Genomic DNA, 26069 nt, shown 5'->3' with positions numbered 1-26069 from the left:
TATTTTGAATCGATTGAACAATATGAAACAAGGGAATGAGAATTGCTGGCAGTTTAGACCATGATGGTGGCAGATGGAATTAAAACAGTTGATAAGTTCAAGATATATTTAGTAGAATTGACGGAGTCAGATGATTTGATCAGATATGGAGAGTGTAAGAGATATGTGTACCCCCATGTTCATTGCAGCACTATTTGCAGTTGACTGTTGAACAACATGGGTCCAAACTAAATGGGTCCACTTTTGATCTTTATGCATGATTTTGGTGAAAAATGTGAAATAAATTTTATAGAAAAAGTTCTCGAAAGGCAATATTATGCTCTTGAATCCTCATATTTTGTAGTAAGTGTAGTATGAACATTCTGCAACATTAATACTGAACTTTAAGAACCTGACATTCCTGATGTGTCAATATTTCTGGGCAGACTATATTTCATCTACAGATTGCTACTTCTGTATTTTGATGACATCTTTGCATTTTTTTCCTCCCTGTGTTCTCTTTGGATTCGCCGTTTATTTACCTCTACAAAAGTCCATGCCCCTAAACAGGCCATATACATGGTAATGGAAATTCAGACAGAATTTTGGAACAAACAAGTTAGGCCTATCTATAACATATTGTAATTCTCAATTATTTCCACTTTATTGATTTCCAAATATTTTTTAAATTTATCTTTATTGTTGAAAGTATTACAGATGTCCTCCTTTTATCCCCATTGACCCCTTCTTCCCAGCACCTGTCCCCCACCCCTACCTCAGGCCTTCACCACACTATGGTCTGTGTCCACAGGTTATGCATATATGTATATATTATTTGGTTAATCTCTCCCCACCCAGTGTAGTCCAACAGAAAAAAAATTAATATACACTGACGGAAAAGATGTTTTTCATTTATAGTCTCTGCACATGTATTAGTGCATTAATATAACATTTAAGGTACCTCAAAATATACCTTCAAATGAAATAAGTTTACTAATTTTTTGTGTACACCCACAAGTGAACTTTTTTGTGCAATCTGGAGTGTGCACACTTCACTTTAAATCTCACTACATAACTGACTTCAATATCAGTTTTACTTTCAGATAACTCCTAGGTAGTTGGGGGAAGGGAGGGAAAGCACAGGGGATAAAAGGAAGGGGAGAGACTGAGAGACAGATTTGGGGGTTAGTTTCCAGTGTGGGGTGATTCCTTTAAAGCATTAGATAACTTTCATTTTGTTAGACAAACTTTTAGTCCTATAATTCTACAGAATAGACAATATACTGCCTGACGTGCTATTCTAGACAATAAATAAGAATGTATCAAATATATTATGATGTTTATATTTATCCATTTTGTTATGTTGGACTTTGGACTTTTATGTGTTACCTATACATTAATTTTAGTATGTTTTAATGGTATTTAGTGCCCTCAGTCAGGACCAGTTCCAGCTTTCTGCAAAAGCAGCCATAAAAAATGAATTAAGAAATAAATTGGTATGTCTATATGCACCATCTTCATTACTATGATTCATTACCATGATTGGTTGTTAAAATATAAAGAAACCATTTAATTATATGAGTTGCTAGTAGCCTGGTCTTAGCCCACAGTAAGACAGATCTATAAAGATTTACCAGCTCATCTCACTGAAGCCAGGAGTCATCATCTAAAAATCCCCAAAGGACCTGATTATAGGAAGGCCTCTATTATCTGGAGAATGACTTTCTGGCAATATACTGCATTCGGGGTGTGTAGAACTGACATACACCAGTGACAAAAATATCAGGAAGAGAGACAAATGAGAAGCAAAGAAAAACAACGAGCCACGGGAGCTCAAGAGGAGTAGAGTCCAGAAGAATGAAAACATGGTTCAGAGCCAGGCCACTTAGCAGAGGACATGAGAGTGGAATATAGGAGGGGCCAGAGTGAAGGTAAACGTCACCACAGAACTGAGAAACTAACAACTCTCTGACCACCTGTCTACCCCAAAGCCTTTACTGAACAACCCCTCAAGGGCACAGTGGTAAAAGGGCAATGCATTCTGCTTTCTGCCAGGGCATTTGAGAGAATAACCTGGACGATTCAATAATAAAGAATAAAATATTTAATGATGTTAACACTTCCTTTCTGCAACATTTCACTCTCATGTATGAATGTGCGATGCCATAATTCCTCTCAATAACCCTTTGAGGGAGGAACTACTGTGATGACCACTTCAGTGAGGAAGACAGGGATACACAGGGAAGTTAGATAATTGACCCACAGACATTCAGACTACGAAGCAGCACTGTAAAATTTTGAACCTGACAGCTAAATTCCAGCGGACATTGTTCCAAAAAATGTTTGATCAACTCCAATCATGTGCTAGGCACTACTCTATGCGTTTTGGACATATAAGTGAGCAAAGCAAAAGATTCCTGCCATCACGAAGTTCTCTCAACGTTCTCAACAGCTGCAGAAGTCATTACTGTATTCTAGAGTGACAGGCAATAGTCTCATTAAACATTACCTCCCAGTAGAAATTAGCAGTAAACTATTTTTTCTCTAATTTGTAATAATATAATAGCATGTTCATACAATGTTTTGCAGAGAGAAATAGTATAAAGCTAATGTGAAGAAGATAAAAAATTAGCATAGTCTTAATATCGCACAAAAGATTATTAAGAAAAGAAACTTTAAAATTCACTATAATTAATAACATCCATATGCAGTAAAATGTTAGGCTTCAGTTAACAGGAAAACCTAATTATCTTGGAAAGGTCATTTTCCAGTGAGAGTAACAGAAACCAGAAATAAGGCCCATTTCTCAGGAGAGGGAACCATTTTTCCTGACTTCACATATTCACATGGAAGGAAATAAGAAAACCTTTGGATTTAAAGTCGCTTCTGACACACAGGTCTTAAATAACTAGACTAAACAAATATATACGTTAGAGGTGTCCCTAATTTGACATGTGCTCTCTTTCTTCAGATTTTTCTTAAAGCCCGCAGTTAGGGGAATTGTTGACAATAACACTTGTACTGACGTTTTCTCTCTAAGTGAGCTCCAGCTCCTTGTATTTTATGGCACTGTGTTAAATGAAGTTGTAATTTTCTAAGTATGACCTAAATAATTTACTAATAAAAAGAATAAATAGGCAGTTGGAGAAGTGCTCATTAAATTAATGTGTATTTTGCTCTCATTCTTTCTTTGTAAAAATTATTTCATAAACATAACTTGGCAAAAACACAAACATGCAGCAAATTTTGTGACACAGAAGTAATTTTAAAACAGTCAAGGAAAGCAAACAATAGATGAAATGAGCTTTGGAATATTTATCCAGTTGACAACATTATCATGTGCCAAAGAGCTTACAGTCAACTTCTCTATGAAGTGAAATATCTTGCTTTGTTTCAAAGTATATTAATGTATTCATAACCAAGAAGAGCACTAACCATTTTACAGTACATAACAACAAAAAGGCAGTTCACATCAATTGTAGGAGCACATTTTCATTACAGCTAAGAAATATATAGGTAGCTTTATGCGCATCTTCTAGCTGTGAAGCACAGATTCAGTTAATACAGTTTTGATAAAGAAACAACTACTAATAATAAAGTAATAAACAAGTGGCAGTCACACAGAAACCCATAATCCCGTTGTATCAAGCAGAAATATTAGTATAGCTTTTAATAGCTTTCAACGAGTTACCAGCTTCCCACACTTAATTCAACCCAGCAATAACAGCCATGATATGATCCGGGTGTTTGAACTCCAGGCCCAGTGTTCTTGCCTTTCAGTCACGCCTTGAATCAGATGAGTGACTGGTGGCTGTGAACTCTATTGGAGGATTCTGCATGTCAAACATCTAAACACTTTTAAGAGCTAAGAGGGACCCTGTGGAGGCTTAATTAAAAATCAAACGGCATAGCCAAACACAAAGCACACATCCAACAACAACGCTGCAGTCTCTCAACAAATGTGTAACTTCACGTTTCAGGCATAAATTCTTTCGGTTAAGTCCAGCAGTATTGCTGCCTTTATCCATTCTTCCAGGTTTGCCTGCCACCTCAGAAAAAGGCTTGTACCTCACCTTTTCCCAGAATAACACATGTTCTCCTGGTTCTAGTTCCTCTGCAGTACTGCCAGGTACTGAACATTAGTTATTTCCCTGCTTTCTTTATGCTTATTTTTTAATGGGTAATTGTATTTGTTTGCTAGGAGTACCATGACAAAGTACCCCCCCAAATGAGGTTATACTGGGATAGGGTGGCCCCTAATCCAATATAATGGTGTCCTCATAAAAAAGGGGAAATTTGTCCCTGGCCAGGTGGCTCAGTTGGTTGGAGTGTCATTCTGTACACCAAAAGGTTTCGAGGTCACCAGTTCAATACCTTGTTGGGGTGAATATGGGAGACAACTGATAGATGTTTCTCACAATGATGTCTCCCTCTCTCTCTCTCTCTCTCTCTCAAATCAATAAAAACATACCCTCAGGTGAGGATTAAAAAAATAAATAAAATTTTAAATAAATAAATAAGGGGAAATTTAGAAATAGATACACATAAATCTGAAAAGACCCTATTTCCAAATAAGGTCATATTCTGAGGCACTAGGGGTTAGGAGTTTAATGTGTGAATTTTGGAGGGGACACAATTCAACCCCTAATAATAATATATACTGAAGAAAAAAATTCAAAACATTAAAAATACTATTCAGTGAATAGGAAGCTTTCGGTCCCCACCAGTCTTGCACAAGTTGTTACTTCTCCAGAGAATGAATACTAACAGTTTCTTATCCTTCCAGAGATTGTCTATATAAAAAATAAGGATGATTATATAATATTTATATTTTTCACACATGTGCTGGCTTGATGTAAAGCCAATATTCTTTAATCTCCTTATTTTCAAGTAACTAAGATTTTTTTGAGAAAGAACAACATATACAATTTTGTGAAAAATGAAACCATTGAAAATCATCCCATCTTCACAACTAATGCCATCCCCTTACATATATTGTCATCTGTATTGTGTATGCCACACTAGCCATGGAGTAATGATAGATCGTCACATGTGAGTAGAATGTTTTATTGTTCTTTTCTTAACTTACTCTAATCGTCCACTGTTCTGGGCTGTTTTTTATGCTCCGTGAAAGCCCTCCAGGTGTCTCGCTTACTTTCTGCCATGACCACCAACCATGCCTGGCTGAAAGCTGGATCATCAGTGCTCCCCTGCGCCTCATGAGATGGAAGCTTAAGCAAAACATAAACCATCATTGTTTAAACTTTTTCTTTCACACATCAAAACACGTAGCCCAACCCCATTTGGCTAATTCACATACAGTGTCTAGTCTTTTATTTGGAAGAATCTAATTAGATGAATGGCACTCCTTTTCACTCTATTCTCTTCTACACTTTTTGGTTTCCATCAACTTGATGCATCTTTTTTTCACTCTTCTAGTTTTCACCTATGTTTTTATAGTATTTTATGTGTTTTTTCTCATAGACAATCCAGCGTGAGCCCTGCTTTTTTCTTTTAACCCAAATTCACGATATTTTCCTTTAATTGGGATAATTCCATTTCCATTTCCATTTATTATGGTTATTGATATGTTTGAGTTCGTTTCTACCATCTTCCACTTTTTTTCTATTTTTCTTATGTTCTGTTTTTCACTTACTTTTTGTACCTCCTTTTGCATTAATCTAGCATACTCCCTTTTCCCCATGCAATTGATATTTATTGAGTGCCTACTATTTAGCCTATGATTCCAGTGTATGTCCTCTGCTAGCTTAGTAGATTCAACACTATTTTATTCCTCTGTGGTTGCTTTACCCATGTGGTATTTGTCTTTCTCAGTCTCACTTATTTCACTTAGCATAATGCTCTCAAGGTCTATCCATGTTGCGCTAATGGCAAGATGTCATTCTTTTTTTTATGGCTGAAGAATATACCATAATTTCTTTACCATTCACCTATCAAAGGACACCTAAGGTTTCCCATGCCTTGTCTATTGTGAATAAAGCTGCAGTGAACATGGGGGTGCAGATGTCTTTCCAAGTTTGTGTTCTCATTTTCTTCAGGAACTCGAGTCATGCATATTTTAGGCCACTTTTGGCTGTTCCACAGCTCACTTATGCTTTGTTTTCACTATATTTTCTCCTCTTTGTGTTTCATTGTGGTTAGTTTCTGTTTCCATGCCTTCAAGTTTTTATGTCTTTACTTCTGTCTGTGTAAGCTTTGTTCTCCACTGTGCCTCTGGAACTGGACACAGTGGGTCCGGGCTGACTGTCAGCACTTCAGCTAATGAAGTAGAGACAGAGTTGAACCGTATGTGAGCATTTATTCCAATATTGCCAGCAATATGGGAGAGCAGTAATGATCATCCACAAAAATCTGTTCTGCTGCCCCCACCCCCCACCCCCCCATAAATCAGCTGCTTATACTGGGTAGAAGAACAAAGATTACATGGGAAAGTAGGAATTACAGGCCCGGGGAAGTAGGCAAGGTGGGCTGGGGGTCACAAAGGGCAGGTGCCTCCAGGATTCCATCATTTCAGGAACAAGGCTGTTAATCTGTCCACGATGATGGGCAGTTCTCAGAAAAGGAGAATGAACCTCTTTCCAAGGACAATTCCCATGTCCCCAGGCATACAACTCCCAGCCAGGTTAGAAAGTGCTTTTTCTAATTAGAACAGAACAATCACCGTTAACAGAACATGATTAATATTTCTTATAACTATAGCTAGCAATCACAGCCCACAGGGCACGATCAACATCTCTGCCCCTAACACCTCCACCTTGACTTATAAAAACTGCAGATAGTCAGCACAAATTTTTTGTTCATGCAAACACATTTAAAATACATGAACAAACCCTAACATAGTTTACTCCTTTCCTTCTCAAACTGCCAGCCTGACAATCCTCAAGGCAGCCAAAAGAATTTACTGTTCGTTCCAGCCAGCACCTGAGATGCGGCCGCTGTCTCCCAGTGTCTGCGGGAGGGTCGGAGCCAGATTCAATAAACACCACTTAGCAAACCCAGATAGGTTTCACGTGGACCACCCTTTCCCATTTTTACAAACTTCCTGGCTTTGCTGAAGCCCCCGCTATTCCCATGTCCTGCTCCTCTCTCCCTTTAAAATGCTCCGTCACATCTGTACACAGCAGAGCTGAGTTCAGTCCATGCTGGACTCTCACCTGCTGCAGCACGTATAGACCTGTCCTCACCACTCTGTCTAGTGTCTGGCTTTGTCTGGCTCTGACTCCACGTTTGGTCTTTCCTCTAGCTTCATGAACATATAAAATACACTTGAAATAACAGGCTATTGTCCTCTTCTACTAATTTTTGTTTTAGTATTTGCTGTGTAGGCCAGGACAGTTTTTAGGATAGGCCTTACTTTTCTACCACAGGTTAAGCAATGACATTGTTTTCTCCAACCTCTGCCTCTTGGATTACATGTGTTTCTACCTGAGATGATAGAAGCGCAAATTATCCCCAGCTGTGTTTTAAAAGCTCAGAGGGCTTTTGTCTCAGCGTTTTAATTTGATTTTTCCAGGAGGTGCTTTCCCCAGTCTCGGGTGGTTTTCTGACATAGAGACACTGGTTCCTTGTTAACTGGAGACTCGCTAGAGGGCCCGTGCAGAGCTCCAGAGCTCTTCCTCTTTGGTTTTCTGTTGTCTGATAGTTGACCTGGCAAATTCTAACTGTGCTGCTATCTCTGGAACCCAGTTTTGTCTCCTCAATTTTGGAAGAACTCCTGGGTCCACCTGGGTTTCCCATCCCTGTGACACTGCGGAGACGCTCTCTCTAGGAGGTAAGGGGGCAATTATAAACTTCTCTCTCATGTGTTTCCCCTGTTTGAAGGATCACTGTCCTGCAATACTTTTTTTCTAAGTCTGGTAAACTGTTGTTTCATTATTTTGTTCATTTTACCTAAAAGCAAAAGCACACCCCTCCCCACTCAATTTCAATCAACATTGAAGCTTGTTATCTCCCTTTGTTATATCCTCAGCTGCTAAAATAATATTTGACATATGATAGGCCCTCTAAAATCTTATGAAATCAGTAAATAAGTGAATCAGAGAGTGAATGTCCCATACAGAGAAAAATAAGATCATATTTCCTTCAAGTCTGTGCAAATGTAAATATGCTCCTCTACTGGAAACTTTAGTCGCCATAGTTGCTCACATCTGCATACACATTCGTGGAATTTTTATTTATTTATATGCACTGCTCTTTTCCTTTATTGAGAAAGTTTTTGAGCTCATATATTATATTCATTCTCTCATAATTCACACCAGTTACAGTAGCCTGCATTCTGACCCCTCATTTGGCTGATTTTGTTCTGTTTTACATAAGGCACGACCTCCTAGCTGCTGAATCAAATACCTATGTTAGCTCTTAGATTCAGGTTGACATCTCTTGAGGATTTGACACTGTGACTCACCACCTTCACCATAAAAATTTCTGTTTCTTTGTCTCTTATTTGTAAGATGCTTACACACCACTTGGAATTGATTGGGGATCTTAATATGCTAAAAAGGCAAAAAAACCATGATTTTACTTCTCAGTTTTTTTGTTTTGTTCTCTTACCAATCTTCATATTTTGTAGTGCTCTGAGATGTTATTTGCAGCCATTGTTTTTTAATTCTCTGTCTACAAGTATTCTCCCTACATCATTTTATATGTCAAATGGCTTTTAAAAGTCTTCATACAACAGTGACTCTGAAATTTACATCTGCCGCTTTGATCTTGTCACTGAGTTCTAGACTTTTTTTAAATCTTATGGCCTATTTGATTTTACCAACTGGCCACCTAGGACACATGAAAATATGTAGCATGTCAAAAACAACTTTAAAAACAGTTCCATTCATCTGTAAATTCCCCAAAATTTCAAACTCAGCAAAATTTAAGAAGAAAAAAAAAAAGCTGTTATTTTTAATCCTTACTTCATTTTACAGTGGATAGTCTATTAATTAACAAGCTTTAAAAATAAATTTCAAATCTATCCACTTCTCAAATTCTCAACTCTGCCACTCTTCCCCAAGACATTATCATCACCTTTCACTGGATTATCAAAATTCCTCCCTAATGACTCCCCTCCTTTGATTCCTAATTTCTGCTTTGGTTTTAATCCTCCATATTGCAAACAGAAATGATCCTTATTTTTAACTTGTAAATGAGATTATATTAATTTCCTGCTCAAAATCATCCAATGACTCTTTTCTGCATATCGGTTGAAGAGAAGATTTTATACGTCCTGCTAGCACTGAGTTAACAAAGAACCACAATCTTGGTGGCTTAAACAAAAGAAATTTATTGTCTAATAGTCCTGGAGGCTAGAAGTCTGAGATTAAGGTGTCCCCAAGCTGGTTCCTCCTGAGAGAAGGCTATGTTCCAGTCCTCTCTCGTTGGCTTACAGCCATCCACTTTCTTTGTTCCCTCATATCACCTTCCTTCTATGTGTGTCTGTCTTTGTGTCCAAATTTATTCTTGAGACATTTGTAGGGTACATGTATATGTGATTGCCAACTCTCAGTGTTTAAATATAGGGAAAAGGTCATTTTCTTTGGTTGAGATTGACAAACATCCTGAAAGGTGGAATTGTGTACAGGAAGCTCAATGGATTCTGCCTTCAGGATCAATATCTGTGGTGGCAGGTGGCGAGGAAAGTAGAATCGAGCATTTGAACTGTATAGTGCAGTTATCACAGAGGTATGAGCTCTCTCAAGAAGGAACACTGGGCTGGATGATCCCTCCGAGTTGTCCCATCTCAAGGCAAGGGCTGGTACTTTATACTCCACTTTAAACAGTCATTAATGCTGACTCCCCCCAGGCAGGAATTTAGATGAAGTACATCTTTTTGGCTGAAGGTACTTTCCAGAGAGGAACACAGCTGAGAGCAGTGTCACGGAGATGGGAACTGAGTGATTAGTCCCGAAAGAATGATCCCGCTGGTGCACCATAGGATCTGCTACTTTGCTAAATAAATTAGGAATATTCAAATAGGAAAATACAGACATTGCAAAGTGTTTTTGAAGAATGTTAATGGCATGGAGAACTGTACATGGAAGCTAAAGAAAAATCAATAGAACTCTATGTGATACGAAGACAGATGTGAATTATATTCATGTGCCTGTGTGATTGAGAATGAGAGATTGGTTGAATATTGATTGTCTATGTCCATGCTCTGGAATCTACACCAATATGCAGTTTATCCAGGTCTAACAACCATGATTTGGAATTCACACATATTAGTACTTTGGTTATCACAAAAAGGAATTTCATTTCATTGCCTCTAGAAGAGACTTTCCTATAGATTTTGATGTGCTTTATTATCTCACTGAACTTTGGATTCATTGTCTTTATAATAACAATGATATATAGTTCCTGGTTTAAAAATCATTATTTTTCACAAAGTAGAAAAAAGCAAAACAGGTGTTTAATATTTTATTATATTTTTATTATATATATGTAATTATAAGATTATTTTAATGTATTTCTTTCTTACTAGATACTTCACTCCCAGTTGAGGATACTTAAAAATATTTCTGTGATAGAGTATTTTGTAACCTCAGTTAAGTATGTACTTATTTTAGCTGCCTGGTTTTCCTCTTCTATGGCTGCTCAACTCTGTTGTTTATTCATGGTGGTGAGACCCTTTTACTTTCTGTAAGTATTCAGCAAACAAACAAACAAAAAGCTCATTGAAGAGCTTTCTAGAGTGACTACATTGATTTACTCTCTCATTGGGACCAATTATAACTGCATTGCCAGAACATATTTGGAAACCTTCCCTAGCTCAACTAAACTGTCCTATTATTTATTTTTGTAATATCTGATCACATAAATGTTCTAAATGTCGGTATATGTCCATAAATTTATCATTGCTGCATATCTCTTTTTGCCTATTGAGCAAAAGGCCTTTCACATGGTTTTATTCTCAAAAACATGCATTTTGAATAATGGATTTTATTTCTGACATAGTATTGTTCTTCCTATTTCTCTTATTCTACTGATCAAAATATATCCTTCCTTTAAGTTATATATTTCCAATTTCTTTTCTACCAGTGGTGAGAGATCTATTATGTTAAATTGTCATGTTTATTGCTTAATAACCTATATTTGTCCATTAGAAGAAGATGTAGGCTCCTAATGTCTCCTACTCTTTCCACTTAAGTTGTTATATACTACAAAAACTTCCCTTCAATTATTTAATTTTGTCAAATAATTTGTATTAGTTGGAATTTAGTTTGTCTTCAGTAATTATAAAAATATAGAGTAAATGTGGTTCAAATAGATATATGTTTAATTCTATCTCCCCTAAAGGAGTCATAAAGTAGGCAGATAAGGAATGTAATTATCTTGCTATTTTGTTAGTTTTGGTAACTCTCTGTGGTTCTATATAACTGCTCAAGAAACAGCCATCTCCACTTTCTAGGAAGCTGACAGGAGGAAAATAGATAAAGAAAACCTCTCTTTCTTTTAAATTATTCTTTTTAAATTAATATGCTACCAACACAGAAAACTGCATGAATCAAATATACTATTTTTTAAATGCATCGTTATTGTTAAAAGTATTACAGATGTTCCCTTTTTCCTCCCTATTAACCCCCTCTTCCCCAGTCTCCAGGCCTTCACCACATATTGTCTGTGTCCATGGGTTTTGCATATATGCATATAAATTCTTTGGTTAATCCCTCACTGCCTCCCTTCCCTCTGAGAATCCTCAGTCTGTTTCACGCTTCCATGTGTCTGGATCTATTTTGTTTGTCAGTTTATTTTGTTCATTAGATTCCACATATGAGTGAGATCATGTGATATTTTCTTTTTCTGAGTGACTTATTTCACTTAGCATGATATTCTCCAGGTATTATGAGAATGATACCTTGTCATACACCACAGGAGCCCTCCACTTGCCACCTTAAAATCACATCCCTTTACTCCCTAAGAGTGATTGCATCTTAGATTGTAAAACTTTTTTTTACCTGTGCTTATAGATTTATCACTTAAATGAATACTGCTAAACTCATTATAAGTTACTTTTTCCTAATAAGTCATATTAATTTCTTTCTCTTATTTTAATATTTTTGCTTGTAACTTATTTGTTGAAAAACCCTAATGAGGTTCTAGAGTTTCTCATAGTCAAGATTTAGCTGATTGCATTTCAGCTAAAACATATTTTATTAATTTTTGAAGAATATGGGCTCAATATAGAATTTTGTTAATAATTTTTAATTTCAAAAAATTGTACACTTGAAACCTATGTAATCTTATTAACCAATTTCATTGCACTGTTTTTATTGCACTGTGTGTTTACCACCCAAAGTCAAATTTCCTTCCATTTCTGGCCACAAAGATCATAGAATAGTACTTCCAGGTATCTTCATTTAGGAGGGTTTTCTATGGTGATGCCTATTGATTGACTTGAATTCAGCAGCTGGCATATACATATTCAATATATAATAAACATAAATTAGTTTAGTTTACTAATGCAGGCTTGAAATTAGACACCTATGAGCTTTTTGACATTAAACAGTTTGCTTAAAATCTCTAAGCCTTGGGTTTTTTCAGCTATTGAATGATGAAAATATATTCTTCTTAGAAAATTTATGTGAGTTAAATATGAAAGCAGTAAGAAGACTGAATGCTAATATGGCTCAAAGCTCCTTCACCAGTTTCACTTTATTCTTTTACTGATGCATCGTATCTTTTCGTATGATTTTGACTCACAAAAATCTGTTATTATCTTTCAGTTGAAATTTCAACACATGCATATTATTTTATATAATTTTACTAACTGTCTCAAATGTCAGATATGAAGATATTGACCATAGACACATTTAGGGACATACAGCTATATAGTCAGTGAGGGTTTTTTCCCTCTTCGATAAGTAAAATGAAAACAGGGAACAGGGTGTGCAAAGATATAACCCAAACACAGGCAAACAGCAGCAGCTTTGGCTAAATATAAGAAATATTCCAGAGGATAAACGACACAGACCGCAAATGTCACCAATAAAGGGCAGAAAGAATACTAAGAGAGGAAGCTGACCCTTCTCACAAGGAACAAAGCAGCAGAATTGTGTATTTCTCCCCGCCTTCAGTCTTGCCTTTTCTAGTCCATTCATTTTTTTAATTTGTCTTTGTTGTTGAAAGTATTACAGATGTCCCCCCCCCTTTTTTTTTCTAGTCCATTCTTTACAAAGCAGCCAGAGTAAAATATTTAATACAACAATCAACTTTACTTTCTGTCTAAAATGAACCAATGCCCTTTTGTGGGCATTCGAACAAGTACAAACTCATAAATTTATAAGTACCTTCTCTGAGACTTTCATTCTCAGTGTTTCTAGTTTCAATTCAGCCCACTCTCCACATTGCACTGTTTACTCCTGAGATACTTGACTTTCGCCTTTTATCTGTTAGGTTAATATTTAGCTCTGTATACTAACAGACTAATCACTCTGCCTGGGAGATCCTTTACCAACACTCCTATCTCTCCTCTAAATATCAAATTACCCAAGAATCCTTTTCTGACCTCACACATTTCTTGGGAAATAAATGGATGTCTGCATCTGTATTTACCTGTTCCCGCTGTAACATGACATGTCACATAACATATCATGTTTTTCTGTATTGCTTTTATACAACAAGCAAGTGTCGTAGTGCAAGGAACAGAAACAAAATTAAAATAAGATTTATTGTTGAAATGTGGTTTTTTTCATATTAGATTTAAAAGTTACCCGTGAACTCCATGTATTTGACCTGCAACTAAGAAACAGGATGCTGCTTTACTTACCCTTCAAGTGTTCATTCTCTGAACCATCCCCAGAGCATGCTAACATTATAATTACAAAACTAGTTTCATAGTATTTCTCATGACATTTCAGAGTGAGGAGATAATGATACACATAAAGGTTTTAATTTATTTTCTGAAAAGCTTCTTTTATCTCCCTCTCTCCTTTTTTGGTAATTGATTAACAATGCTAGGGATCAGGACAAGCTGTCAATTTTAGACCTGATTTTAACAGAGAAGAATGACGTACAGGAATGTCTCCCACTTCTACTTGGACTGTGCAATTTCAACGTAGCACATTTAGGAAATTCTAAAGCCCATTCTATTGTTTCTGGAGACAAATGACGGGGGGGAAATGGAGATGGTACCTCTGCTCAAGGAGCTTACTTACTAGGTGGGGAAACTGACATTAAACCAATGTTAGGGAGAAACATTAAATTACTGGAAGAACAAAGAGAAACAATCATATCCTATGAGATCCTCCAGTGTTTACTAGTTTGGCTGGAAAGAAGCATTAAAGAATTGAAATGAATTCTCCCTTCATGGGCTTCACATAATGTCTGCTTGACACTCAGTTTCTTGGGTTTTTTTGCTTGTTTGTTTTTAAGTTATGAATCCTTGGGGCATAGAACAGAATCTTTGCTGCCAGGCATACCCACTAGTATATGTGAAGGAGGAAAATCCTAATTTAATATAAGAAGAAGAAACAAGTTTCAAGGCACCTTTAATAAAAAAGGGCTTCAGAGGTCAGTATTTCGTGTCAGAATTCAAAACAACCATAATAACCAGAAACTAGATAGCAATATAAGCACTATTCCTTGGGGGAAAGTGTGCATGCTTAAAACAAAAGTGCTTGGATATAAACATGATATTTAAACAGGCTTAGAAAAACAATATGATCAGCTATATACAGAGTGATTTAATCTAGAGCAAAATCTGTTAGTATTTGCATTTCATTTTCTACACTTCATAGCACTGTCATGATACTACCTTGTCTCTTAAAATTTTAAATCACACTAAGTCACCTGGATGCTTAAAAGCAAGTAAGGAAAAACAAGTTTAATATTTTTTATCTCAAGTGATTCTCATCTAGGAAGGAACGGGATTTTATGGATTTTCTGAGTATACAAAACAAAGTGCTCAAGTACAGTATACTGTTCATAAAGTTTAAGAATTATTGCCTACATGTTATATTTTGAAAATTTATTTATAATTTGAGATATTATATAATGTATTTCCGAGCAATTAAAACAGAAATAAAATCTAAATGTAATGGCACTCATATACTTCATGTTGCTGGTAAGGAGGAAAATCCAGTGTTATCATCACACTTATTAAGTGGAAAGAACACAGTCTATAGAGTTAAACAGAATTGGCATTGAGTTTGAATTCTGTCACCTTGAGAAAGTCACTTAACCTCTTTAGGCCAAAGTTCCATCAATACTAATCATACTTCCTTCAAAGTTTTACAGTGAATATAAAAATTTATATATATACTTAAATATGTAAAATATAAATATATATGCAAAGTATAAATGTAAATTTATAAATTATACATAAGTAAAATATACCTTACCCATAGGAAGAGCTATAGCAGTGTTATAGCAGGAAATAGCACTCTCCACTTGAGTAACTGGGAGAGAGATTTTATAAAGGACTATTGAGAGAGGGCTGGCCAGAGTTTAGGAAAACCATATGACAAAGTGCCATCATACAGAACTAGTAAACACAAGAGGAAAAAAGAGTAGGTTGAAAGGCCCACATAATAGATTTGATTTTCCATGGAGGACACATATAAGGAATCTTACATGAGGGGAGTTGTATATTAAATGTACTGACCTTAATCACCTAATTTTCTCCTTCTCTGTGGATCTTCTATAGGTGCTTAGCTCTGGGTGAACTTAACTAGAACCTAGGGGACAAATAATGCACTGATATAACCTTTCTAGGTCAGCCTTCTGGGACACAGAGGAAGGAAGAGCACAGAGAACAGTGGGAGCAAATGGAAGAAATACAGCTCAGTAAGTATCAATAGAATTTTTTAAGTAAACTGTTCTGGTTGGTCAAGATGTTTCATACATCATAAAATCACACATTTGATAAATTTTCACAAAGTAAATATCAATCAATTCAAGAAACAGAAAATAAATGGTATCAGCAGTGAAAAACATAGGGCAATGTGTAGACCAAAACAACTGGCTGTAGTTTTTCTTGAGCTGTGTGCAGCCATCTAGCCTCTCTAAACGGAAGTAATTGCACCTCGCTCCCTGACATGAAGCCCTCTCTCCTTCGGTGCCTACTGATCTCTTTCAATGCTTCTACCTTGAATTTAGCCCCTTGGGGGAGGACAGACAAACTTTTTTGACCCTGTTGAATACAGGGACCTGAGGCATTATTGTACCCAGTGTGATGGGGGGAAGGGGGGCAAGGGTTTCATCTGGATTCAACTGATGGGGTTTTCTCAAGGTTCACAGTGACGAAGGGGCAGTTAAGGTGACCTTATGGGTGGAGCCCTCTGGGCCAGTTCTATGCACTGCAGTTTTTGCTTCTATATCTCAATATATACTGGAAATCAATGTGTTATAGGCTGGTACTTCTCCATCCCCAAAGTGGCAGAAGGGATATGCTAAATTGGTTATATTCACAAGTCGAGACATGCTATTGGGAAATAGAGATCCTTGCCAATACTTCCTCCTGCTCCCTCCCAGCTGATCCAACAGAAACAACTTGGAGAAGTTGGGGAATCACTGGCCTAATTATAGACTTAAAGGCAGCAGGGTTGAGAAGAGATACCATATCCCTATATGCCAATTAAAAAAGAGCAACTGTTGCTGCAGGCTTATATGGGATTATCACAAACTGAGTATATTTGTTGCTCTTATTGTCCCAGGTCTTCCAGATACTGTGAGTGTAACTGAATCTATTACACAGATTCATGGCACTTGGTGCACTGTCTCAAACATCGCTAATGCCAATGCCAATGCCAACGTCCTAATTTCTATACATTCATGTGGCGTGGCCTCCAATATATGTTTGCCGTTCTCTCCTAGAGGTACCTAAACTCCGCTGCCATTTGACACCAGTGGATAGGTCTGGATATAGGACACTTCTGATGTTCAGTGTTTTCACTATATAGATTATGTCCTGATGATTGGCTGTCTTTAGTTATATGAATTTAATTCATTCCCTTTAATCTCATAACATCAATGGTTTCTAACCTGAAATGTGGGTTTACCGGATATTTGAGAATTTTTAATTACAGGTTAAACATTAGAATATAATTTGTTTTCAATTTTCAGCTGAACTTGGTATTTTAAGTTGCATTGGAATTCATATCTTAGTTGCCAAGTCCATCTGAAGCTTTGCTATAAGGAGAGTAATCCTTTAATTTAATAATCTTAAACTATTGCCTTGTCCATACACAAAAAGTGATTTGTTAAGTAGCTCAAAAATGGGCCTTGAAATGCATTTACAACTTCTATGACTTTAAATGTATATTATTCTTTAATCTTGTCTGTCAAAGTGAATCCTTTTGTACTTCAAACCACTACCCCAAAGTCATTATTCTTCCCAAAGGACCTCAACAGATTGGATCTATTCTACTTTCTCCTGCAGTGCACAGGAGCATCTGTTTTTATCATACTTCATTTTATTGTGCTTTACAGATGTTGTGCTGTTTACAAATTAAAAGCAAGACCCTCCACCAGCAAAAAAATTACCACTCGCTTCATTGCAATGGTCCGGAACCAAACCCATGATACCTCCAAGGTATGCCTGTATCTTTGATAAATCAAATATTTGAGAGATATATCAAGTGAGAAGAGTCAATATTATGGCTATTCTCCTCAAATAAATAAATTTATTATAATCACAAAAATACTTTCAATAGGATTCAATATTTATAAGGCAATTTTTAAGGGAGAAATAGGTAAAGCAGCCATATTGAAAAAATAGTAGAAATTTGCCCTACTGTATATTGTAATGTTTTATAAGGCAATAGTAAGTGGTTTATAGTACAAAATAAGAGTATGATTAATCACATGGAACATAAAGCTAGTTGATACATAAGTGGCATTTCAAGTGAAAAAGGGAAAAATCAAAACACCAGTAAAATTTTTACTCATCAAAAAGAAAACTGCAAATTTTAATGAACTGCTTTTATCCACTGTCAACTAAAATAGTTAAATCCTTGTATACTTAAGGGTGTGGAAAAATATACTCTCATACAATACTGATAGGTTTTAAAAGTAGTATATTTCTGAAGAAAATCTTGATAATATGTATCAATAATAAAACTCCAAAATAAATTAGTCTTATTACTACTAATTCTAATTCCAAGAACTGATATAAGAAAATTATTAGATAAAATATAAAAAGATAAGAACAAAAAGTGGCCATAGGAAAATTGCTTATTGTACCAAATGCCTTCCTTTTAAAGGAACTTTGTTATTAATTTTTTTATTTAAAAAATTGAAAATATAAATCATTCAAAATATTGATCTAGTTATACTTTTGATATGTTAGGAATTTCTTAACATTTCATAAAAGGAAAGTTTTAAAATCTATGAACATCATTATTAAATTTTTATAAAAATCAGATTTATGCATGTATACATGCATCCAAGATTCATTATGATATACAAAAATCATCTTTTTTTTTTTTTTATGGAGGAATTATGGGTGAATTTTTAATACAATTTGTTACTTCACATAATTTATTTCATGTAACATTTTAAATTTTGAGCATGAATTTATTTAATAATGTGAAAAATCTGTTTGTAATACTTTAAAAATAACTTTGAAATAATTTCTTCCAGAAGATTATGAGTTAATTACATATCACAAAATATTTTCAAGACATTGTGAATGACCTCTTCCTAGGGATAATAAACAGTTTGTACTTCATAAAAGTTATGGGTTCATTTAATTCTAAATTCTGAGTTTGTAGTTAATTTGGGTTTATATACAGTATGCATGGTGCATACATATCATGCATGCTTATCTTTAAACAAAAGCGTATTAGACATTGCCTAAAATATTGTTAAAGTCATTTATCTTCTGCTTCCAATCTATAAAATTTATTTGTATTTGGTCATTTAAAGTAGAGAACAAATTCTACAATTTAATTGTATCTTTCCATGTTACCAATCATAATATATTGGTTATGATTCAAAAAGCAGAATGTTAGCCTCATAAAGTCAGAAAAACTTTTATTTATTCTTTTGTTAGTACCAGTAGCTAGAACATATCTGGCAAATAATGAGTACTCAATAAATATTTGTTAAAGAATAAATAATATTTGATAATGAAGATTAGGTTACCAGACACAAAATGAAATAAGTTAATTGATAATATTTCATATATTTTATTGCCCTTTTACATTTCTTTCTTGCAATCATAAATTATCAAGAATTGTACTTTTTAATTATATTTTCCATAGAACCGCCTTACATAGAGCATTTGAACAGCATTCTGATTTGCTCATATTTAATATCAGCTTGAAAATTCCACATTAAAGCACAATATTTTTAAAATGACTTGGCCTTTGGTAAAATGCCAAGTTTGATTACACTGAGAATATGCTCAGTAGTTGCCATGCCCACAGATTAAAAAGCCGAGAAAAGAGACAGGAAAATCAGTGATATGTGGTGAACCACAGCTTATTGACTGCAGCTGAGTCACATCATAAAACTGTCATTCAACTCAGGAAAGAAAAACCCATGTATTGCTTCTAATTTTTCTCTGAGCCCAGTTTGTGGTTGGAAACCCTGTGGCAACCTTCTGTTAATAGCCAGGTGATGCCAAATGGTCCTTTTTAATTTGCATAAGTTAGTGCTTCGGAAATATTTTCACTGAGCTTTTTTCAGTAAATATATACAAAAAATTTCAAAATTTTTTATATTAAAAAAATTAAAATATATTAACATCATCATAATTCAAATGCAGATCAGATTTCTGGGAATAAAGAGTTCTTGTTAGTTTCTAGATGTTAGGCATTGGATTTTGTCACTCCAAAATTTATATATTGAAATCCTAAACTTCAATGTGACAATACATTTGGAGACAGGACCTTTAAGGAGATATTTAAGGTTGCATGAGGTCATAAGTGTAGGGCCCCCTCCAATAGAACTGGTGGCCTGATAAAAAGAGGAAGAGACACCAGAGATCTCTTTTTCTCTCTCTTCACCCAGGCGCAGATGAGTGACGATACAGGGAGAGGGCAGCTGTCTTTAAACCGAGGAGAGAGTTGTCACCAGAAACCAACCCTCACAGTACAATCATGGATTTCCAGCCTCCAGAACCGTGAGAAAATAAATTTCTTTCATTTAAGACACCCAGTCTGTAGTACGGTCATGTGCCGCGTAGTGATGTTTTGGTCAACAACCGACCACATGTATGAGAGCGGCCCCGTAGAATGCAATGGAGCTGAAAAGTCATGGGGCCTGGCGACATCCTAGTCACCGTGACATCGCAGCGGCACATGGCCTCCGTGTCCGTGGCGATGCTGGTGTGAGCGGGCCTGCTGCGCTGCCGTCGTGGGAAAGCGCAGCGCACAGTGAGTCCAGCCGTAGGCCGCGCACCTTGGTTTGGTAAGGACGCTCGGTGATCGCACGGAGAGGGAGTAACCTAAGGCTGTGTTTCTCAGAAGGTATCCCCGCCGTTTCGTGGGGCCGGGAATGTGCTCTGCTATGGCAGCCCTAGCGGAGTACCATGGGACATACATTTAAGTCAATATTACTCTTTTTCACTCTTTTTATTATTCTAATGTAATTGAGGGTGAAATGTCACCAATGTCAAGTTTCACCCAAGCATGTGTTTTCAGACTTTTCATTTTCCCCGAACACCTCTAATTATACGTGTCAAGAACCCCCAAACCACTCTTTCTGTAGGGCCTTGTTCTCTAGTGCCCCTGATTTATGGTGGAGTATACCAACTCTGAGCTTACTAAATTTTCTATATGTAGGGATGCTTTCTTCTTCTAGGCTCCCCACTAGAAGTAGCTAATGGAGGTCCCCTAACTAAGAGTGTGTCTCCAAATGGCAGGAAGGATCGATGGCCTCCCACGTGGTTCCCTGTGCAGACTGTGTGTACCACTCAGGCATCTCTTCATGCCAACATTGTGAATCTTTACTAGAAGAGTCCCCTGGCTCTATTCCTTTGCCACTATCCATTTACTTAACATTAATACAACTTGAATGCCAAATAAGCTGTTGTTCATGTAAAAGTTACTGTCATTTTAGCTGGGCAGAAACCAGTGCTATAAGCAAAAGGAACACAGTAGAGGGAGAAATTCTTTCAGGATAACAGAGACAAATCAATGCTGATACCAACTCGTTCATAGAGTCAAACGTTTCAAGATGAGGCACAGAAAGCTCTACTGACAGGATCTATTAAACTCACGTAGTGATGGTGCAAAATCAGTAAGTCATAGCTAAAAGGGCCTGTTCCCATCAGTGGAATAAAAATGCAAGTATTAGGCTATATAATCACCTGGGGAAAGAATCAAAACAAAAGATAAATAAGAAATGTCTAAGGGGAGAGCTTTTGACATCTGTTAAAGAAAAATATTCCTTTAATCTAGAACATATGTAAAGGTTCAATCAACCTGATTTAAGTAATCCTGAAATTGATCAGATCAAAAAAAGAAGCGCTTTTTCTATATATAATTACTTCAAGGATAGAGAACCAATACTCACTAGAAAATATCTTCCTGAGTGTTAAGAGAATTTGATTTTATTAATTTCAAAACTCTATTAGGATATGACATTCCACAGTTATAAACCAAACCTCCACTGTGATTTAAATTCATTTTCATTAACACAGGGCATGGCTGCCCCCCCCACCTACTTTTGTGTTCCTGTATGTTGTGATAGATGGCACATACAGGAATTTATATCCAATAAAATGTCACATAAGAGTGTACACTCAACAGCTTCCTTCCAAGCTAACAGTGGGGTCACCAGCAATGTCAAGAAAATATAAAGTTACTTGTATATTAGAGGTGTCCCCACTTCTTTCCCTTACAATCACTACTCACTCCACTTCTTTCCACTAAAAGAAAACTGTCATTCTGATTCTGTGCTAATAACTTTCTTGCTTATTTTTACAATTTTATTTTCTTAACTATGTGTTCCTAAAAAAAAAAAAAAAAATGAATGAATGGAATTTACAGTATAATTATTTACAATATAATTATTTTATGGCTGTTTTTTTCACTCAATATTACATTTTAGAAAATCACCCATGTTCTGTGAACATGTGCAAGTACCTCTGATGGGTATATAATTAGAAGTGATTTTTCTGGGTCATAAGATAAGAGTATCACCAAATATAGAAAATATAAATTGCCAAGCTGTTGAAAGTGGTCACACTGTCACCCAGTAGAACTATAGGTGGTTTCTGTTCTATCACTTCGCTTCTCTTTGAGCAATTGTGGTTAGTGCATTAGCGGTGTTGCTTTGTGGTTTAATTTTTATTTTCTTTATTATTATTGAGACTGAACACTTCTTTTTGACTAATTAGGTCAAGCATATTTCCACTTGGAAATCCTCCATTGTAAAGAGTCTGTGCAAGCCTGATCTATTTTTCTTTTGGGTAGGTTGGTTTGAAGAAAGAAGTTCCTCATAAATTATTTCCTTCAATGACATTTGTTGATTACATGTGTCAGAAGTAACATTACTTACTCTTGGCTCCCCTTTACACTTCTTTAATTATATTTTTTGATAAATATAAATTCTTATTTTTAATATAGTATAATTAATCATATTTTTCTTTCTGGTTGGTAACTGTGTATCTGGCTTAAAAAATTTTTTTGAACCTATATAATAAAGATATTCTCCTATATTATACTTAAAGAGCTTTGTATTTTCATATTAGATCTAAAGTCATCTGAAATTTCTTTTTTGTGAATATTTAGTTGGGTTCAAGGTTATTTTTTTCTTGCTTCTTTTATCTTTGGGGATAAAGGGTAAGAAATATCTAATTTGTCTCTTCCCAACTGCTGTGCAATGCTACCTTGTGTTTACATATCCATTTGTCTATTCCTGGGCTTTATTTCATTTTACTTCTCCTTGTCAATCTCTGAGCCAATGCACACTTCCTAAATATCTAGAGTTTTAAAATAAATCTCAATATCATTTATAGCCAGTTCTCCCTCTTGCTCTTTTTCTGAATGTTTTGGCTACTCTTCACCCTTGTATTTCCATAGTCATATCAAAATCAGCATGGCATATTTCGCTTAGCATAATACTCTCCAGTTCCTTCCATGCTGCCCCAAAGGGTAAGAGATTCTTCTTTTTTTCAGCTGCGTAGTATTCCATAGTGTAAATGTCCACAGCTTTTTTATCCACTCATCTACTGATGGGCACTTGGGCTATTTCCAGATCTTAGCTATTGTAAATTGTGCTGCTATGAACATAGGGGTGCACACATTTTTTTCTGATTAGTGTTTCAGAACTCTTAGGGTATATTCCTAGAAATGGGTTCACTGGGTCCAATGGCAGGTCAATTTTTAATTTTTTGAGGTAATTCCATACTGTTTTCCATAGTGGCTACACCAGTCTGCATTCCCACCAGCAGTCAAGTATCACATGATCTCACTCATATGTGGAATGTAATAAACACAATAAACTGATGAACAAAATAGATCCAGAGACACAAAATCATGAAACAGACTGAGGGATCTCAGAGGGAAGATGGGGGTAGGGAAAAAGAAAAACAAAACAAAACACAACAAAAAAATAAAAGGGATTTCACTAGACCTGACCACTTAAAAAAGAAAAATATAGATATAGATATAGATGATATAGATATAAATATAGATATACTAGGGAGCATGGAGTGACTGAGCAAAACAAAGAAAGAAAAAAAGAAAAAAACCCTCATGGACAGGAACAACAGTATGGTGATTGCAGGGTGGGGGGAGTAGGTGGAGGTGGAAGAGAGTATGGGGGATAAATGGTGATGGAACAAAATAAAATAAAGAAAAAATATGTCGTCTAGAAAAAAGAAATCAGCATGGCAGTTGCCACTCAAACCAAAAACCTTTTAGTGCCGTTACAGGAATTGTTATTCTTGCAGAGAACAGTTCAGGGACAATTGACATCTTTAAATATCAAGTGTTTCAGTCAATGATTATGGCATATACTATATCTCCACATCAATTTCTTCCAATTATAAGAGGTATATTTTTGTTTTATTTCTGTTTGTTATCACTTTTAGAAATGTAACTGATTTCCCTAAATAAACCTTTTATCTTTTTCAGCATTGATGAATATTTTCTTTAGGATTTTTGAATCTAGGTTTATAGAGAGATTTGTCTGACTATTACTTTCTTCTCATATCCGTAAGAAATTTTTATATTAAAGTTTTTCTTGCCTTATAAAATGGATTAAAAAGTGTTTCCCCTTTCTCTATTTTCTGGAAATAAGTATAAAATAGGCAATATGTCTTTCTTAAATATGTGATAGGATTTGCCGGTGAAGCCACATGAGTTTGAAGTCTTTGAGTTATCATTGAGAGATAGCTTATAATTGTGAAATTTAATATTTTAAACAAGTATATGAAATGCAAGTTCTCTCTTTTTGTCTGTGAATTTTGATAGGATGTGTTTTTTCTGGGCCTTGGAGTGTTGCCTCTAACTTTTCAAATTTACTGGCTTAAATTTTCTCATAATATCCTTATTTTATATTTTGAATATCTGTAGAAACTGTATTGATCTCTTCACATTTATTGCTGAAGTTTATTGTTTGTGCATTTTTTTGTTTCTATTGTTCAGTTTCATCAAGAATGTATTGAACTTATTTAATTCTTTCAGGAATCAACTTTAGGCTTTATGGAGTTTATTTCATATTTATTGTCTCTTATTCAGTTATTCGCTTATCTTTTTTAATTTCTTCAGTCTTTCTTCTTTTTTTATTAAATGGATTTGGCCTAGTGTAAAAGGATTATACTGCGAATCAAGATCATATCAGAGATCTTACCCAGTATAAAGTTTTAGTTATTTATACTTTATTAAAGTAAAAATTTTAAAAATTTACTTTCATTTTGAAGGTTTTTCTTATGTTTGAAAATCAGGTTGGCAGTTGTTTTACTGGCTTTAGTTATACTTTTTTTTATCCTGAGAAATCAACAGTCTTTATTATTGTTGCCTCTGAATATTGTGGAGGAAAAGGGGCCACATACTAAACCTGAAAAGCTCAGGGCAGGCCTGTATGGTGGCCTTCCAAACTCAGAGACCTGAAATAACCAAAAAGGATGGTCTGAAATTAAAACTTTTTAAACATAAGCAGGTGATGGTTGGGTAGACCTGATGCCTTTTCCCAGTTTGGAAAACTCTCAGACACCATGTTCTCAAATATTGCTTCACTTACCTCTTCTTGTATACTCTATATTTGTGATACTCTGCCTTATACCATGTAAACCTGATTCATATTTTCATCCCTTTGGCTTTCTAAAATTTCATGTGCATAACTTTCTACAGAAAATAATTTTCCCTTCAGCTATTATAGTAGGAAGGATGGTTTATAAAATGCCCATACCTTTATCTCCAGGACCTGTGGAAACTTTACATTATTACGTGGCAAATGGGACTTTGCAGATGGAAAGGAAGTTATGGACCTTAACATAAAGACATTATCCTGAATTATCTGGTTTGCCCAATCGAATCACATGAGCCCTTAGAAGCAGAGAGCTTTCTCTGAAGGAGACAGGAAAGATGAGGCAGGAGAGAGATGCTGCTAAAGAGGAAATTGAGGGATTTGAAGTATGAAAGAGATTTGACCTGTTCTTGCTGGCCCTGAAATATGGGGATCCACGTGTGCCAGACAGCAGCCTCTAGTATTTTAGAGCAGCACTTCTCTGACAATCCTCAGAACCATACACTTTATACCCTCCAGGGAATAAAGTTCATAAATGCCAAAGTTCCTCTCTAGAATGTCTTCTAGATCCTAATAGTAATTCTTCACTATTTTTTCAGGTCTCTAATGTCCTCTAGCAAACATTTCTTATATTTTGTATAATTTTTTTAGCTTTTGGAAACAAAAATATTAGTCCAAAATAAGCCTTACTTCAAACTTTGAAAACCAAAGGATCTTTCTCTTGCCAACTATTTAATTGAAATCGTACACAAAATATGACTAGTAAATAAATATACCTATATGCTACTCACTATATAACACAGTGAGTCCTTAAGCATCTTTGGCTTCGGAGCCAAAATACTTGGGTTCAAATCCTGATTCTGATGTTGATTAATGCGTAGCCTCAATCAACTTAACTTCTCTGTGCTTCAAGTATCTGCTTGTAAAATAGATATAAT

This window comes from Miniopterus schreibersii, assembly GCF_964146895.1.
Source record: "Miniopterus schreibersii genome assembly, chromosome: 4".
Lineage (NCBI taxonomy): Eukaryota > Metazoa > Chordata > Mammalia > Chiroptera > Miniopteridae > Miniopterus > Miniopterus schreibersii.
Note: the sequence above shows the minus strand (reverse complement) of the source record.